This window comes from Rhinoderma darwinii (genome assembly GCF_050947455.1).
Source record: "Rhinoderma darwinii isolate aRhiDar2 chromosome 1 unlocalized genomic scaffold, aRhiDar2.hap1 SUPER_1_unloc_18, whole genome shotgun sequence".
Taxonomy (NCBI): Eukaryota; Metazoa; Chordata; class Amphibia; order Anura; family Rhinodermatidae; genus Rhinoderma; species Rhinoderma darwinii.
The window spans coordinates 230,571-248,210 of record NW_027461654.1 but is presented as its reverse complement, the minus strand read 5'-3'; the positions used below and the strand labels follow the sequence as shown (position 1 = coordinate 248,210).

At 45.9% G+C, this 17,640-nt stretch overlaps 1 long non-coding RNA gene across 1 annotated transcript in view; it reads left to right on the top strand.

Moving 5' to 3' along the window:
- LOC142670903 (uncharacterized) overlaps positions 1-10,605 on the top strand; it is a 59,897-nt gene extending 49,292 nt beyond the window's left edge. The window contains exon 3 of the long non-coding RNA XR_012851775.1: positions 10,323-10,605. This is a non-coding gene — a long non-coding RNA (uncharacterized LOC142670903). The remainder of the gene's footprint in view (positions 1-10,322) is intronic.
- Positions 10,606-17,640: the final 7,035 nt, after the last annotated feature.

Genomic DNA, 17,640 nt, shown 5'->3' with positions numbered 1-17,640 from the left:
TCTGCACAAAATGTGCAGAAAATTGATGCGGACTGGCCGCTGCGGACTGCAGGAAAAGTGCTTCTCTTCTCCCTATTCAGTGCAGGATAGAGAGAAGGGACAGCACTTTCCCTAGTGAAAGTCAAAGAAATTCATACTTACCGCCCGTTGTCTTGGTGACGCGTCCCTCTTTCGGCATCCGGCCCGACCTCCCTGGATGACGCTCCAGTCCATGTGACCGCTGCAGCCTGTGCTTGGCCTGTGATTGGCTGCAGCCGTCACTTACACTGAAACGTCATCCTGGGAGGCCGGACTGGAGACAGACGCAGGGAGTTCTCGGTAAGTATGAACTTATATTTTTTTTTACAGATACATGTATATTGAGATCGGTAGTCACTGTCCCGGGTGCAGAAACAGTTACTGCCGATCGCGTAACTCTTTCAGCACCCTGGACAGTGACTATTTACAGACGTCTCCTAGCAACGCTCCCGTCATTACGGGAGCCCCATTGACTTCCTCAGTCTGGCTGTAGACCTAGAAATACATAGGTCCAGCCAGAATGAAGAAATGTCATGGTAGTAAAAACAATACGCTCCGCAGCACACATAAGATCTGCGGACTTCATTGCGGAATTTTGACTCTCCATTGAAGTCAATGGAGAAATTCCGCCATGAGTCCGCAACCAGTCCGCCACTGCTCCGCAACAGACAGAGCATGCTGCGGACACCAAATTCCGCTCCGCAGCCTATGCTCCGCAGCGGAATTGTACGCATCGTGTAAACGAACACTGCTAAATTAAAGTGAAAGTCAATGGAGAAACGGCTCCGCTGCGGATTAACGCTGCGGAGTGTCCGCAGCGGAATTTAAGTGAAATTCCGCTATGTGTGAACCCGCCCTAAGACTATTGGAAAACATCTGAAGAAGCCGCGGACGCTGTAGAACTACGAAGCCCAGCCATCATTGACAACTGCTGCACCAGTACCTTTGTGTTTTTTTACCTTTCCTCAAGGTGGATTATAGAAAAAAAACGAGGACACCTTCAGTTCTATTGGACTAAGTTTATGGATTCTCTGGGTCGTCAGAGCGGCTAAGTATATATTTATCTGTGTATTTTTGCAGAGTTCTTTGGGATTCCTCGTAAACTAAGCCAGCTCCGACCCTTTTGTTGAAAAAAGTGTGCGTAACACAAGTACACATATATCTGTATTTATTCATTTATTTCTGTATATTGAGAATGTCTGTGTCACGTTGGGTTCGTGGACCCACTGGGCCGTACCGCCTTGGTGGTATGTCAGCTGGCCAACAGGTCGCAGGTTACAGTCTATAGTTCGTATAGGGTACCGGTGGCAGCTCATACAGTAGCAAGGCAGGCTCAGCTGGGACTAGACAGCAGGCAGACGTCAGGCGTGGAGTAGCAGGACAGGCGTGGTATACAGCACAGCACGATTTCAGCTCAGCACGGGATACAGGTTACAGGTACGGGAAACACTAGGAGACCATTTGCATAGACAAACTAAGGGTACAACGACAATGCTCAGGCGTGGGAGGAAGGGGCTGGGCCCTTCTTATAGTCCAGGGTGCTTAAGGGCTAATTAACCATAAGTCCGGTGCACACCCTACGGGACCCGGCTGAGGTGAGCGCTGGCGTCTTCTGAGGAGGAGACTGGGGCCAGTGCTCGCAGATCCATGGCTGCTGGCGTGAGGGCGTGAGGAGGTGAGTGAGCCTGACGGCCCACAGCCATGGGCATGACATTCTGCATCAGCCCCTTCACTACATTAGACTAGAGCGAGGGTGGAACCATTAACCCCTTTACCTACCCTGCTTTTAATTTAGGACTATTGCTCTGAAAAAATATATAATTTCTCATATTTATCACAATACGGTTGCTAGTTTAAGTAAAATTGGAATTATTCCAGTACTAAGGAATATTTACAACTTATTTGGCTGATACATGGGGTATATGTGGTGCAGAAAATTGTGCAGATACACCATATGTACAAAAAAGGTGCAGGGTGCATTATAAGTGGAGTTGTGGCACACATACGACTGTTCTAACCGATTATTCAGGTGTGCTATTTTAAATATGGAGCAGACGCAGAGGTTTGCTCTAGAAATTAGGGGCAATATGTGTGTCATGTATGCCAAGCCCAGTGACACCCTCTCCCAGGAACAGATTCACATGATCTGCAAAATGAGCTAGGAATAGAGCACAAGCTTTTATAACTGTAGTGAAGAGGATTCTGAAGGCCTGTAGCCCAGCAACAGCGACAATACATATAAAACAACACATTTAATGTGAGCAGTTTGCAGCAATATAAATGTTATCCACAAGAGGGCGATATCGTAGTGCCAAGCACAAGTTACTACATGATATAGGGAGCTTGGAATGCATTTTTCAGAGAACACAATTTTGGTACAGTGCATGGAGCTATTTTGTATTTTACTGTTATAAGAAGTTGTCACAAGAGGGAGTTACAATCATTCTGTGTTTCAGATGGAGTATACTGAAAGTATCAGGAAGGCATAAATCGCCAGGGTGCCGATGGCTGCAGTGGCAACCAGAGGCCTAATACTGGCCTCCCGGTGTGCCTAGTATGAAAGCCTTCCGTAGCCGACGGCAAGATGGCTCAGAAGCTGAACCCGTGTCATCAGTGGCGGGTGCCAGCAACATGTTACGGCTGACACCCACCTGTAATGGCAGGGAATGGAGCTAACTCTGATTCATGCCATTAACCTGTTAGACGCAGCCATCGGAAGCGATCTTAGTGGTTTTTAGCATATCGGCAGCCCTGCAATGCAATATTTTATTTTATAGCGCTCCCTCCCTTCTGAGCTGTTTTCTTCCACATATATGGCATCGCTATACCCGGGAGAACTCTTAAGAGTTTTTGGTGTGTGTGTCTCCAGTGGCACAAGCTGGGCACAACATATTTGCCACTAAAATGGCATATCTAGGGAAAAATTGCAATTTTTCCTTTGCACCATCCGCAGCGCAATCACTTATGGATAAGAGCTGTGGAATGAAAATGCTCACTTAGTAAATGCCTTGAGGAGTGTCGTTTCCAAAATGGTGTCACTTCTCAGGGGTTTCTTTTATTATTTTACATCAGAGCCTCTGCAATTGTGAATCGATACTTTGTAAATTGCCAAATTAGGCTTCAATTCTGCATGGTACTCTTTCACTCCTGAGCCTGGTCACATGTCCAGGCAAAAGATTGGGGCCCCATGTAGGGTGATTCTAAAACCGGGAAACACAGCATAATAATTAGAGAGCTGTCTTGTTATGGTGGCACAAGCTGGGCACGACATATTGGCATATCTATTGAAAAATCTCATTTTTACTCTTCAACATCGAGTGCACACTAATTTATACAAAACTGCGGGGTTAACATGCTCACTACACACCTAGGTGAATACCTTGAGGGGTGTGTTTTCCAAAATGGGGGTCACTTTTGGGGGTTTCCAATGTTTTGGTCCCACAGGGGTTTTGCAAATGCTACATAGCGACCAGAAACCAATCCAGCAAAATCTGTAGTCCGAAAGCCAAATGGCACTCCTTCCCTTCTGAGCCCTGCAGTGTGCCCAAAAATTAGTTTATAACCACATATGCGGTATTGCCATACTCGGGAGAAATTGCTTAACAAATATTGGTGTTCTTTTTCTGCTTTATTTGTTGAGAAAATTAAAAATTTTGCACTAAAGCTACGTCTTATTGGAAAAAAAATTAAATTTTTATTTTCACTGCCCAATTCAAATATAATCTATGAAACAGCTGTTGGGTCAAAATGCTCACTGCACCACTAGATTAATTCCTCAAGGGGTGCAGTATCACAAATGGAGTCCCTTTTGGGCAGTTTCCACTGTACTGGTACCTTAGGGGCTTTGCAAAAGCGACATGGTGTCAAGAAACCAATCCAGCAAAATCTGTGCTCCAAAAGCCAAATGCTGCTTCTTCTCTTCTGAGCCCTGCCGTGTACCCAAACAGCAGTTTATGACCACATATGCTGTATTTTCGTACTCCAGAGAAGTTGCTTTACAAATGTTGGGGTTCTTTTTTTTTCTTTATTTGTTGAGAAAATGAAAAATTCTCAGCTAAAGCTACGTCTTATTGAAGAAAAAGGATTGTTTTTATTTTCACTGCCCAATTCTAATAAATACCATGAAACACCTGTAGGGTCAAAATGATCACTACACCCGTAGATGAATTCTTCAAGGGGTGTAGTTTCCAAAATGGGGTAACTTTATGGGCGTTTTCACTGTTTTTGGTCCCTCAGGGGCTCTGCAACTGTGTCATGGCCTCCATAAGCCATTCCTTCTAAATGTGATCTCCAAAAGCCAAATGGCGCTCTTTGCCTTCTCAGCCCTGCCGTGTGTCCAAACAGCCGTTTATTACCACATGTGGGGTACTATTTTACTCGGGAGAAATTGCTTTACAAATTTTGCACGTCTTTTTCTCCTTTAGTCCTTGTGAAAATCAGAAAGAAATAGCTAAACCTACATTTTCTTTGAAAGAATGTAGATTTTCATGTTCACTGCCTACTTCCAATAATTTCTGCAAAAAACCTGCGCCGTCAAAATGCTCACTACACCCCTAGATAATTTCCTCAAGGGGTGCAGTTTCCAAAATGGGGCCACTTGTGGGGGGTTTCCACTGTTTTTTCCCCTCAGGGGATTTGTAAATACGACATGGCCTCTGAAAACCATTCCTGCTAAATTTGAGCTGCAAAAGCCAAACGGCGCTCTTTCCCTTCTAAGCCCTGCCGTTTGTCCAAACAGCCGTTTATGACCACATGTGGGTTTTTTTTTTTACTCGTGAGAAATTGCTATACAAATGTTGTGGTGCTTTTTCTCCTTTAGTCCTTCTGGAAATTAAAAAAATAAATAAATTGCTAAACCTACATTTTCTTTGAAAGAATATAGATTTTAATTTTCATGGCCTACTTCCAAAAATTTCTGCAAAAAAACTGTCTGGTCAAAATGCATACTATACACCTAAATAAATTCCTTGAGGGGTGTAGTTTCCCAAATGGGGTCACCTTTGGGGGGTTTCCACTGTTTGGTACCACAAGAGCTCTTCAAAGCTGACATGGTGCCTAAAATATATTCTAAAAGAAAAGCCTGTTCAAAATCCACTAGGTGCTCCTTTACTTATGAGGCCTGTATTTCAGTCCATAAGCACACTAGAGCCACATGTGGGATATTTCCTAAAACTGCAGAACCTGGAAAATAAATATTGAGTTGTGTTTCTCTGGTAAAACTTTGTGTTACAAAAAAATGGATTAAAAATGAATTTCTGTAACAACAAAAAATAAAATGTGTAAATTTCACCTCTAGTTTGGTTTAATTCCTGTGAAATGTCTAAAGGGTTAAACTTTCTAAATTCTGTTTTGAATACTTTGAGGGGTGGAGTTTTTAAAATGGGGTGACTTTTTGCAGGTTTCTAATATATAAGGCCCTAAAAGCCACTTCACAACTGAACTGGCCCCTGTAAAAATAGCTTTTTGAAATGTGAAAAATTGCTACTAAAGTTCTAAGCCTTGTAACAACCTAGAAAAATAAAAGGATGTTCAAGAAACGATGCCAATCTAATGTAGACATGTGGGGGATGTTAATTAGCGACTATTATATGTGTGGTATAACTGCCTGTCTTACAAGCAGATACATTTAAATTGAGAAAAATTCACATTTTTGCAATTTTTCGCTAAATTTGTGTTTTTCACATTTAAATACTGAATGTATCGAGCAAATTTTGCCAGTAACATAAAGTCCAATGTTTCACGAGAAAACAGTCTCAGAATCGCCTGGATAGGTGAAAGCATTCCGAAGTTATTACCACATAAAGTGAAACATGTCAGATTTGAAAAATGAGGCTCTGTCAGAAAGGTCAAAAGTGGCTAAAGAGGGAAGGGGTTAAATACTGAATGTATCGACTATTTTACCATTAACTTAAAGTACAATTTCTTTACTACCAACTTGCACGTGTTTATGCGTATAGCCACATGTGTGCTGGCTAGCCTGATTATACGGTACCTGTAGTCAGTGGCGTAATACCCACAGGCCCCGCGGCATGAGGGGGCTCGTGCTGTCCGTCGACACTGGGTCACCACTCCCATGCCTGGTGGCGTAGCTAGCAGCCGCTATGGCTACTACAGCGGTAGCGATACCACTAGGGCCCGTGCCACCCGGCCTCTAACATTTATGGCCTGGGCCCCCTCATGCCCGGTGGCATTGCTAGCCCTGGTGGTAGCAACAGCCAGATTCACTTGTATCTGTGTAGATACAAATAAATATTATAGGTTGCTGCTGCCTCTCGGAGGGGGCGGCGGCACCATTGAAACCTGCCGCCGCCACCCCCTTTTGCACTAATTGTGCCTGTGTCTATAGCACCCAGGTACAAATACATGCATTAGCACTGAATGGACGGGCACAATCTGTGCCGACCATTCAGCGCCTTACAATGACGCTGATTGGCAGAGCAAAATGACTTGCCCTGCGTAATTAGCGCCTTTCAAAGACGCTAGCGGCGCGATGATGTCATCGCGCCGCTTGCGTTGTTAAGCCCCAGCATTCCTGCTCAGAAGAGAGCAGGTCTGCATTGCCACCGGACAGCGTGGGAACGGAATCATGTATGTAATGTTTTGTTTTTTTCTAATTAAACTGTGAGTGGCTTTATGTACAGGGGGGTCTGTATGTGGAGCACTATATAAAGGGGGAGCTATATGTGGGACACTATATACAGGGGGTATTCTATGTGAGGCACTATCTATAGGGGGAACTATATGTGGGGCAGCATGGTGGCTCAGTGGTTAGCACTATTGCCTTAAAGCTCTGGAGCCCACATGTGGGCACTCTATAATGGGGGCTGTATGTTGGGCAATCTCTACAGGTGGCTGTATGTAGGGCACTATCTACAGAGATAAATGCCCCATCGGAACAGAACGCCGTATTGCCCATTGAAACCAATGGGCAGATGTTTGTAGGCATTCTGCTTCTGATTTTTCAGCAGTTTTTCTGGACGTTTACGGACCGAAAAACAGCTGAAAACACTGTGTGTGAACATAGCATTAGAATGATGAAAGTGAAGTGAATGACTTTTCAGTTGACAGGTTCACACGGCGTGTATTTGACAAGTTTTTTTTGCGCATTTTACGTGCCAAAAACCGCATAAAAAAACGATTGATTACGCTTGATTTTGCATGTTATGGGGGGATTTGTGTGTGTGAGGGGGGGGGGGGGGGTGCTCGCCGCTGATTCTTCAAAACAGCTGATAAGCGGCTATGAGGGATCTGCGGTGCCCGTGCATACTCTGCTGCACAAAAATAGGACACAGCTCTGCTGCACATACTACACACACAGCTCTACTGCACGCACTCCGCCCTGCTGCATGCAGGCACGCACTCCGCCCTGCTGCACGCAGGCACGCGCTCAGCCCTGCTGCACGCAGGCACGCGCTCAGCCCTGCTGCACGCAGGCACGCGCTCAGCCATGAGAGCACGCAGGCACGCGCTCAGCCCTGAGAGCACGCAGGCACGCGCTCAGCCCTGAGAGCACGCAGGCACGCACTCAGCCCTGAGAGCACGCAGGCACGCACTCAGCCCTGAGAGCACGCACTCAGCCCTGAGAGCACGCACTCAGCCCTGAGAGCACGCACTCAGCCCTGAGAGCACGCAGGCACGCACTCAGCCCTGAGAGCACGCAGGCACGCACTCAGCCCTGAGAGCACGCAGGCACGCACTCAGCCCTGAGAGCACGCAGGCACGCACTCAGCCCTGAGAGCACGCAGGCACGCACTCAGCCCTGAGAGCACGCAGGCACGCACTCAGCCCTGAGAGCACGCAGGCACGCACTACGCCCTGAGGGCACGCAGGCACGCACTCAGCCCTGAGGGCACGCAGGCACGCACTCAGCCCTGAGGGCACGCAGGCACGCACTCAGCCCTGAGAGCACGCAGGCACGCACTCAGCCCTGAGAGCACGCAGGCACGCACTCAGCCCTGAGAGCACGCAGGCACGCACTCCGCCTTGAGAGCACGCAGTCACCCACTCAGCCCTGAGAGCACGCAGGCACGCACTCCGCCCTCAGAGCATGCACTCCGCCCTGAGAGCACACAGGCACGCACTCAGTCCTGAGAGCACGCAGGCACGCACTCAGCCCTGAGAGTACGCAGGCACGCACTCAGTTACAGCAGGTGTGGGCGGCGCCGATGGGGGGGCAAGGGGGTGTAACGAGAGCGGGGGTCTGTGAGAGAGAGGGACAGGCTGGGTTCACACTACCTATTTTCAGACGTAAACTAGGCGTATTATGCCTCGTTTTACGTCTGAAAATACGGCTCCAATACGTCGGCAAACATCTGCCCATTCATTTGAATGGGTTTGCCGACGTAATGTGCCGACGACCTGTCATTTTATGCGTCGTCGTTTGACAGCTGTCAAACGACGACGCGTAAAATTACTGCCTCGTCAAAAGTGCAGGACACTTCTTTGAACGTAATTTGAGCCGTTTTTCATTGAATTCAATGAAGAACAGCTCAAGATTAGGGCCGTCAGTGACGCCTCGCAAAATGCGAGGAGGAGCATTTACGTCTGAAACGACGGAGCTGTTTTCTCCTGAAAACAGTCTGTAATTTCAGACGTAAAAGGCAGCTATCGTGTGCACATACCCTACCTGTAGTGCAGCCGGTCTTCATAATGGCGCCTGCTATCTCCCTACAAACCAGCTTCTCTGCTGTGTGGCTCTGAACTCCGTCTGCGCAGTACAGAGCCAGATGGCAGAAGCAATGGATGGCTCCCGTTCATTGTGTCCTATGCACTGTGCTGCCGCATTCCATCTGTGTATGTGTCGTTAAGAGACACATACACAAATGAAATAAAACATGGCAGCCCCCAGTGAAGTAAGAAAGTGTTAATAAAAAAAACTGTGTGAAAAATTAAATAAAGTCAATATAATATTTTATTAAATAAAAACACAAATGTAAAAAAATATTCATGACACTGTCCCTTTAATGTAAATGTTTATTCTGCCTCTAATCAATATTGTAGGATCTGCAACGAGAGGATGGGTGGTATGATTAGGATATGATTTTTTTTTTTTGTGAAACATCATCTCCCAGCATAGCCTTACCATTGTTCAGACCATGCTGGGAGCTGTAATTTTACGCCGTACAAACCTATACAGCAGGGTTTGTACTAAATTGAGCTGTATTTGTTCTGGTACTGTATATATGTACTGAGCTTGGGTCTGGTTACGTAGTTAGTACGGTTTAAAAAGACACCTGTCCATTGTTCTGGTGCCGTCTATATGTACGGAGCTTGGTTCTGGTGCTGTATTTATGTAGTGAGGTTGGCTCTTGTGCTGTATATATGTATGAGCTTGGTTCTGGAGCTGTAACTATATAGGATATATTTATAATAACAATTGCTGGGCAGATGGAATTGTTTTCAATTCATTGTATATTTAATGATCGGGCGGTGGCGTTGTTGGTTTTTCTGGGACAGGTCTCTATTGCAGGCTGGTCGGTGTCCAAGGTTATTCATTTTGTGGTACTCTGGCTTTTGGTTTTAAGCTCCGGGGGTACAGGTATGTTACAAAATGTTTTTCGGTTGGCCAGGCCCTGAAAGGAGATAGGAAGGGGAGAATGTTGCCAGATCGTCGGCGCCCAGTGTCTTTTATGTTGTTGGAACAGTTGTAGGGGGTGTTGGGTGGGGTTTGTTTTTCTAGTATCGAGGTGACTCTATATAGATTGGCGTATTTTGGGGCCCTGAGGGTCGGGGAGCTGGTGGCACCTAGCACTAGGAGGCCTGGTGGGTTGAGGATGGAAGATGTGTTGTTGGCGGACAGGAATGTGGAATTCTGGATTCAGCATTCTAAGACGGATCAGGGGGGTCGGGGTAAGAGAGTGGTGTTGGGGCCGGCCAGGGGGGCCAGGATGTGCCCGGTCGCATGCTTTGTGGGATACAGAGAGGTTTGGCCTTTGATGAGGGGACAGTCGTTGTGTCACGAAGACGGGTCCTTTCTGTCCCGGTACCAGTTTACGTGGTTTTTTCGTAGGTGCCTTTTTCAGTTGGGATTGGAGGAGTCTTTGTTTTCACCCCATTAATTTCATATTGGGGCGGCGACTGAGACGGTGTCATGGGGGTTGGGGGCTGAGGTGGTGAAGCGCATAGGTCGTTGGGATTCCCGCCGTTTCCAATTGTACGTGCGCCCTCCGGTTTTGTGATGATTTTTGTGTAACGTTTTAACCCCCCCCCCCTCTTCCCTCCCTCTCTCTTTCTCTCCTCCTTACTTTTTCGCTCACATCTGTGCAAAACCTTTGATTTTAATCTGTTTGGTTTTATTTTTCCAGGTCCCCCTGGCCATTTGGTGTGGATCGTCAGGCATTCGTACGTTCATTGTGGGGCGGAGCGGGCTGATGTTCGTCCGGACGGGCGGCAGTTGGGTTTTCGGCGCGAGGAGGTTGTTGTGCGGTGGCTGGGGAGTAGATGGATGGTGTGGAGTCGGATGTTGCCGGATGTGCACAGGTTTGCACAGATGGATAGAGCTCCGGATGTCCTGGTTTTGCACGTCGGGGGTAATGATTTGGGTAGACGTCCTTTTTTTCCTATTTATTTATTTACTTATATATATAATGTGTGTGTGAATTTAAATATATGAAAAACATGACAAAGATTAAATAATCGTTGCATCAATGACATTTTCTTCTTTTTTTCTGTGTGCTGTGTCAATCTTGTGACTGTATTATGGGAATCCACCCCAACCCTATAAACCGAGACCTCAGGGGCTCCCTTTAGGAGCGGAATACCCGGCCACAGCGTCGACAACGTTCTTGCTGGGGATTCCGCTTCAGAAGGAGTAAACGGCAGAGCAGGGACTGGATAGTTTCTTTCTCTGACATAATATTAAATTGTGTCTGCGTCCTGAGGACACAGATACAATTGAATATGGTAGTTGCTGGGACACGTCCGGCAAATTCGGGACTGTTGGCAAATATGCCTGTACCACCCAGCGCATCCCCCCCCCCAGCTACTCCCCTGCTGTATTCACCTGATCCTGTCTGCTATTACTACCAGTTATCAGCCAGTATCCTGTCTGCTATTGCTATTAGTTATCAGTCTGTATCCAGTGGTCCGTTGCCAGCCAATATCCTGTCTGCTAATGCAATCTGGTACCAGCCTGCATCTAGTAGTCCGGTACCAGCCTGTATCATGTTACCTGTTGTCCACCTGTGTCCAGCTACCTGCCTGTGTCTTGTTATCCGCTGCCAGACACTACTCTCACTGGTGGAGAAGCCGAGTGGGTCCACAACCCGCTGGTCATTACAAATACTTGGAGTTAAAACCTAACATAGCAGCTGGGGTGGTGTTGCTGTAGATATAACCAATATTACAGAAATTTGAATTTTATTTTATTAAGAGGGCTGTAACTGGAAGCAAGAATAAGCTTCCTGCTGGTGCCTGGTCTATCCTAGTGAGTTCCTGGTGGTCTTGCCAGCTCCACCCAACTATTCTTTACTGAGCTAGAAATTCCTTTCTTTGCTGGTTCAACCGGTTGATTCTCAACGGAGCCTGTTCTAGGCAGTGATGTAGCCGGATTTTTGGCCCAGTGCCCCAGGGACTGCCACATATAATTATATCTGCGTCCTCAATTGCAGATACAATTGAATTCTATGGCGGAGCAGGGAGGTTTTAGCTGAGCTCCCTGCTCGGTGATTCACTAGGGGCAGGGAGGCACGTGCCCCCGGGCCGGTTCTCTAGTGGTTTAGGGCCGCAGGGAGTAAAGGGTAGCGCAGGGGAGCGTTGGAGAGAATCCCTGTGATTCTCCTGCACAGAACACGTGACCTTTTGTTTTGTATAAAAATCTTTATCAGTGTGACTAGTGCAACTTTGTAATTACATTTTATTAAAATGTATTTTTACTTTTTGAAATACAGCTGCTTTGTATTCAGGATTCGCTGAATTCTGCATCTGACTGGTTTGGTGTCATCGGGTGCTGACAGTTTATAACTTAGATGTGATCGATTACAGGTGGATCCAGCGTGTCAGACAAAAAAAACGTTTTCAAAGGTGTACATAGTCTTTAATTAGTTTGTATGGGGCGGGGGATTTGACCGTATTTGCCATGTGTTTGGACTTCTTTAGCATCTGTTCACAGGTTATGGTCATATTGCGTTTTTCATTTGCAGAGATTTTCGCAAATCCGTGGCAAATGACATGGTTATAAAAGTAATTTTACAACTACTGTTGCAAAAACGTGATTTGACCTCAACGCGTGGGAGTTCAGTTGTGTAGGGTAAGGGGGCTTAGCTGTAGATGTTATGCGAGGGAAAAGTTTAGTTATAGTTTTTGTGTGGGGGAGGGAGGCTTGACTATTTTGTTCTGTTAAGGTATATTCACATGTAGCAGTTGAGGTGCAGTTTAAAAAAAACACATTAAAACACATTAAAACTGCTTCTAAAAATACACAAGCGGTTTTATTATGATTTGCCGTGGTTTTGTGATGCAGTAATTGGCCGCTTGCATTGTTTCAACTACGGTTTTTAATCACTCCTTAACCGCTACGTGTGCATTTTATATTTGACTACAGACTTTATTAACGGCTATGTAAACATTTGAAGCCATTTATTGTTAATAAATCAATGTTTTATTTCATTTTAAACAACTATTTAATTGTTATTTATTAAAAAAAAAATCTTACTTTTCAGATACAGCTTCTATGTATTCTGTATACATAGAAGCTGTATCTTGCCATCAAAGCTAAATACGTCAGGTCTGCAGGACTGACGGCTTAAACCAGCGCTGGTCCTGTGTGTCTCTGACAAGCAGGATCCAGCTAATAACGATCACGTCTAAGATCATGAACTTAGATGTGATCTATAATAACATCATTCGTACGGGCAACTATCGGCCGATGAATGAGCAAGCGCTCGTTCATCAGCTAATCGACTTGTTTACGAGGCCAATAAATTGTTTGGTAATCGGCAGCACATCTCGCTGTGTAAACAGGGAGATGTGCTGCCGACATGATGGAAATGTATGGGAATTAATGATCGTAGTAACCATCGCTCGTCCCCATACATAACCAAGCATTGCCTCTTGTTAAAGGTGCAAAAGAGCGCCGATCAATGAGCTGTTTCGTGGATCAGCGCTCATTTTCATGGCTCTTGTCTGGCCGTGTAAAAGGACCCTAGAGAAATGCATTAGTTGAAAGGGTTTCTGTGTTTCTTTTTTGATAAATCTTGTCATATGACACACTTACGTTGCTGATTTTTGGCTGTTCCACCACTGATGGTTTCCTGGTTCGACTGCTGCTCCTTTATTTATAATCTGAGGTCATGTCTGTCATCTATAACAATGTTGCATCACGCTGTGGTAATGTGGGATTGTTATGGACGATACTCAATGGCACTAGGTTATAAAAAAAAAAGGAAGCATCAGGTGACCCAGAAACAATCAGTGGCCGAACAGCCAAGAAACAGCAACATAAGTGTATGACTGACAACGTTTCTTATGTTTTCATGTTCTGTTAATATGACCTTTAAAAAATAAAACGTGTGATTTTAGCATGAAAAGATCACCACCAGCCGCCGTCGTTTTTTAAAGACCGCAGTATTAAAAGCCCAGTTACCTCTGCCGCCTTTATACGGCAGGTGGAGGTAAACAGGTTAAGGATGGGCCGCTACTTATAGGCCAGTGCAGTGTGCTAGCGCCCCCAGGCTCAAATTTGCCAGTCAGTCCCTGCCTGAAGCCTATAAGAAGCCTATAAGACACTGGGACAGGATCACACCGGCCTACGCAAGGGTCCCGGCATGTGGCACCACCTACAAAGGTGGAATTGTGTGGCACCGTCTACAGGAGAAGTGTGTAGCATGATCTACAGGGTGTGCAAGCGCGTAGCACTATCTACAGGGGGCGGTAACTATAGGGGCCATAGTCTTATAGATATCTTTGAGATGTATATGTTTTTTTTGTTGGGGGGTAAACATATGTTCTGGGGCTTGTGCCGCTGATATTTAAATTCCCTAGCAACGCTCCTGGTTACAGGTCAGATCTTGCCTGATAATATGATGTGGACATTCTAGTTCTAATCTTGCCATATACATAAAATACATGCTGGCGGGATCTGCCAACAACCTAATATGTATGACGGGAACTCGACTGTACTTTGACAGTCTGTAGCAGGGTCCGCAAATAAACACTGACACCACTTGAAGTTGTTTCTAATAAGTTTACTTAAATGTTTTCGGTACAACAAGTATAACTTCAACTTTCTGCGTCACTGGATATATGCAACAAGGCTTAGATGCTATGGCTGCCGACGAACTTCTTGCTTTACGGTTGGGGGGTCTCGAGAGGGTCTTTCTCCTAGTGGCTGCGCCTCAACCTCCCTATAAACCTGGTATGGCAGGTTACAAGGCCACCTCTGCGGGTCACGGTGGGGCTACCCACTACCGTTCGCAGACTCCCCAAGACTGGAGGCTATGCCCCGTCACCCTTGGCTGCGGCGGGAGGTTGATATATGTTTCGCTCTGCGCCTTCGCGGGTCGACGTGGGAGCTACCCACTACCCTGCGAAATGACCACTATAAGGGGAATGCGGTACTGACTGTTGGTCCGTTGCTGGTGTCTGGAGATTAGTTCTTGTTTCACGTGTCTCTGTTCCTTGACACGCCACTTTCTTTTAACACAGTCTTCAAAATATGCCACACTTGCAAGTGGGGGTGACTCGGCAGACAACACAGGGGTAACACTACTTCCAGGCTGTTCCAAGACCTAACTTCACTTCCCAGTGTTACTTATCTTCTGTTCTGTGCCTCACACAGGCACCCGTCCAATCACAGCCCTCTCTCCTTCACTTCAGATCAGACTCATCTTTGTGGCTATTAATAGAACACAGTCCTCCAAAGTATATCTCAGCAGTATAAGATCTCACAGACCGCCATTAACAGTGTGGGCACCAGGTTACTTATCTGAGGTGCTGGCCAGCTCCATGGCTCCTCTCCCTGTTCCAGTTCAGCTTTCTCCTATTGGCACCTTCTCTGGGGTGGCTTTATCTCTCTCACCAATCCTCTGCTACAGTGCTAATCCCCACTCCTCCTGGTTATGGCTCCTCTCAGCGTCCTCCCCCGAGCCTCCTCTCTCCACACGTCTGGGTTTTTCCACAGCACACCCAGTCCTGCACTTCCTGTCCAACAGCTCTATACCTTAAAGAGGCTCTGTCACCAGATTTTGCAACCCATATCTGCTATTGCAGCAGATCGGCGCTGCAATGTAGATTACAGTAACGTTTTTATTTTTAAAAAACGAGCATTTTTGGCCAAGTTATGACCATTTTTGTAGTTATGCAAATGAGGCTTGCAAAAGTCCAAGTGGGCGTGTTTAAAAGTAAAAGTCCAAGTGGGCGTGTATTATGTGCGTACATCGGGGCGTTTTTAATACTTTTACTAGCTGGGCGCTCTGACGAGAAGTATCATCCACTTCTCTTCAGAACGCCCAGCTTCTGGCAGTGCAGATCTGTGACGTCACTCACAGGTCCTGCATCGTGTCGGACACATCGGCACCAGAGGCTTCAGTTGATTCTGCAGCAGCATCGGCGTTAGCAGGTAAGTCGATGTAGCTACTTACCTGCAAACGCCGATGCTGCTGCAGAATCATCTGTAGCCTCTGGTGCCGATGTGTCCCCGCTCGTCTGACACGATGCAGGACCTGTGAGTGACAACACAGCGTGATCTCTCGAGAACACGCTGTGTCTGCACTGCCAGAAACTGGGCGTTCTGAAGAGAAGTGGATGATACTTCTCATCAGAACGGCCAGCTAGTAAAAGTATTAAAAACGCCCCGATGTACGCACATAATACACGCCCACTTGGACTTTTACTTTTAAACACACCCACTTGGACTTTTGCAAGCCTCATTTGCATAACTACAAAAATGGTCATAACTTGGCCAAAAATGCTCGTTTTTTGAAAAAATAAAAACGTTACTGTAATCTACATTGCAGCGCCTATCTGCTGCAATAGCAGATAGGGGTTGCAAAATCTGGTGACAGAGCCTCTTTAAGCCACTGGTCCTGCAGTGACACCTAGTGGCTGCTAATAACATGGCAGGCATATACTAAATAACACAGAATGAAAGTACCAACCAACATGAAAGATGCACAGGGAAGACAGTTAAATTTAAACAGGGCAGTATCACCCCCTTACAAGTCTGTTGAGGGAAATGAGGAGCGAGCATTCTTTTTTTACCAGGAGTAAAACCCTGCCAGAGGTGTCTCCCTACTGAAATAAACAAGCACGATCAGCAGATCAGAGTCTGGGTAGATAGTTGTCTAACAGCTATCATATGTGTATGGCCAGCATTGTGCTACCCGCCTGTTACTTCTACTAGATTATTTTATTCTGGTGCTTGCTATATATTACAGATCTAGCTTGCTATTCTACATTTCTGCTAAATTATTAGTTCCTGCAGCTGCCCTTCTGTTTCCAATGTGACCTATCAGACTGCACTTCCGCCTGCTAAGCCGGTCAGGTATATGTGTTATTACTTGCTGTTGCCCTCTGCCACATACTCGTTTGATGCTTAGTGTTCCTTAGTCCCCAGCATATAAGAGGCTATTCTGTCATGTACGTTTACATTTTTTTGTAAACTTTCTTTGAAATAAATCTGGACTCCTCCACCCCTTAATAGCCAGCCACTCCTTTTATCTTCACCTATGACAGACTTGTCATAAATAGGAGGAAATATAATTACCAGTAACTTTTCTCATTATTAAATATAGAGCAGATCTCTATGTGTAATATAAAAATATTCTAAATATCTTAGGCATGTTCCGTGGTGCAAATTAAATAATAAAAAAAAAAAAATCCGGCCTCCTCCACCCCTTAATAGCCGACCATTCCGCACCTTTTCCCCTCACCTATGACAGACTTGTCATGGGTAGGAGGAAATGTAACTACCGGTATTTTTTTTCATGTACTACATATAGAGTAGATCTCTATGTGTAGTATAAACATTTTCTAAATATAATAGGCATGTTTTAGATGTTAGTTGGAAAAAAAAAAAATCCGGCCTCCTCCACCCCTTAATAGCCGGCCATTCCGCACCTTTGTATTTCCTCCTATCGCATGACAGCACCACCAGTTGGTGCTGTTATGGGCTTGAGCAAATCAGTACCGGCAAATTTAAGCTAAAATGTATTAAACATGCCTAGGTGTTAATGTAGCACGGATGTTGTTGTGCTCAAACTTACCAACAATAACCATGATCGTCTGACATCTCCATCTAGTGGGGTTCCTCAGCATCGTGATCCCAGAGAGGCGTCCAAATGGTTACAGGTATCTTCTTGCTGGGCTTCCTGATGAATTCTTGAGGAGATGTTGCTTTCTTTTGAGCCGCAGACATTCATAGGTGACCTTCAGGGATCCGCTCTTCATATTTTGCCAAACTCTTCGTCCCGCATGGTCTTCATGATCTTCCAACTGCGGTGTACGTTTTGTCCATTCTTCTGGTCTTCTGTTGATCTTCTCCCAGGAGCTCAGGAGGACAGCTTGCTCTGATGACATAAGAGATGGTGTTTTGTAGAGGGTTTACCAGGTGACAAATGGAAACCCTCTAAACATGGCCTGATCTTTCACGGATAAAGGTCCCTCCTCGGCCTCTGCTGCCTCCAT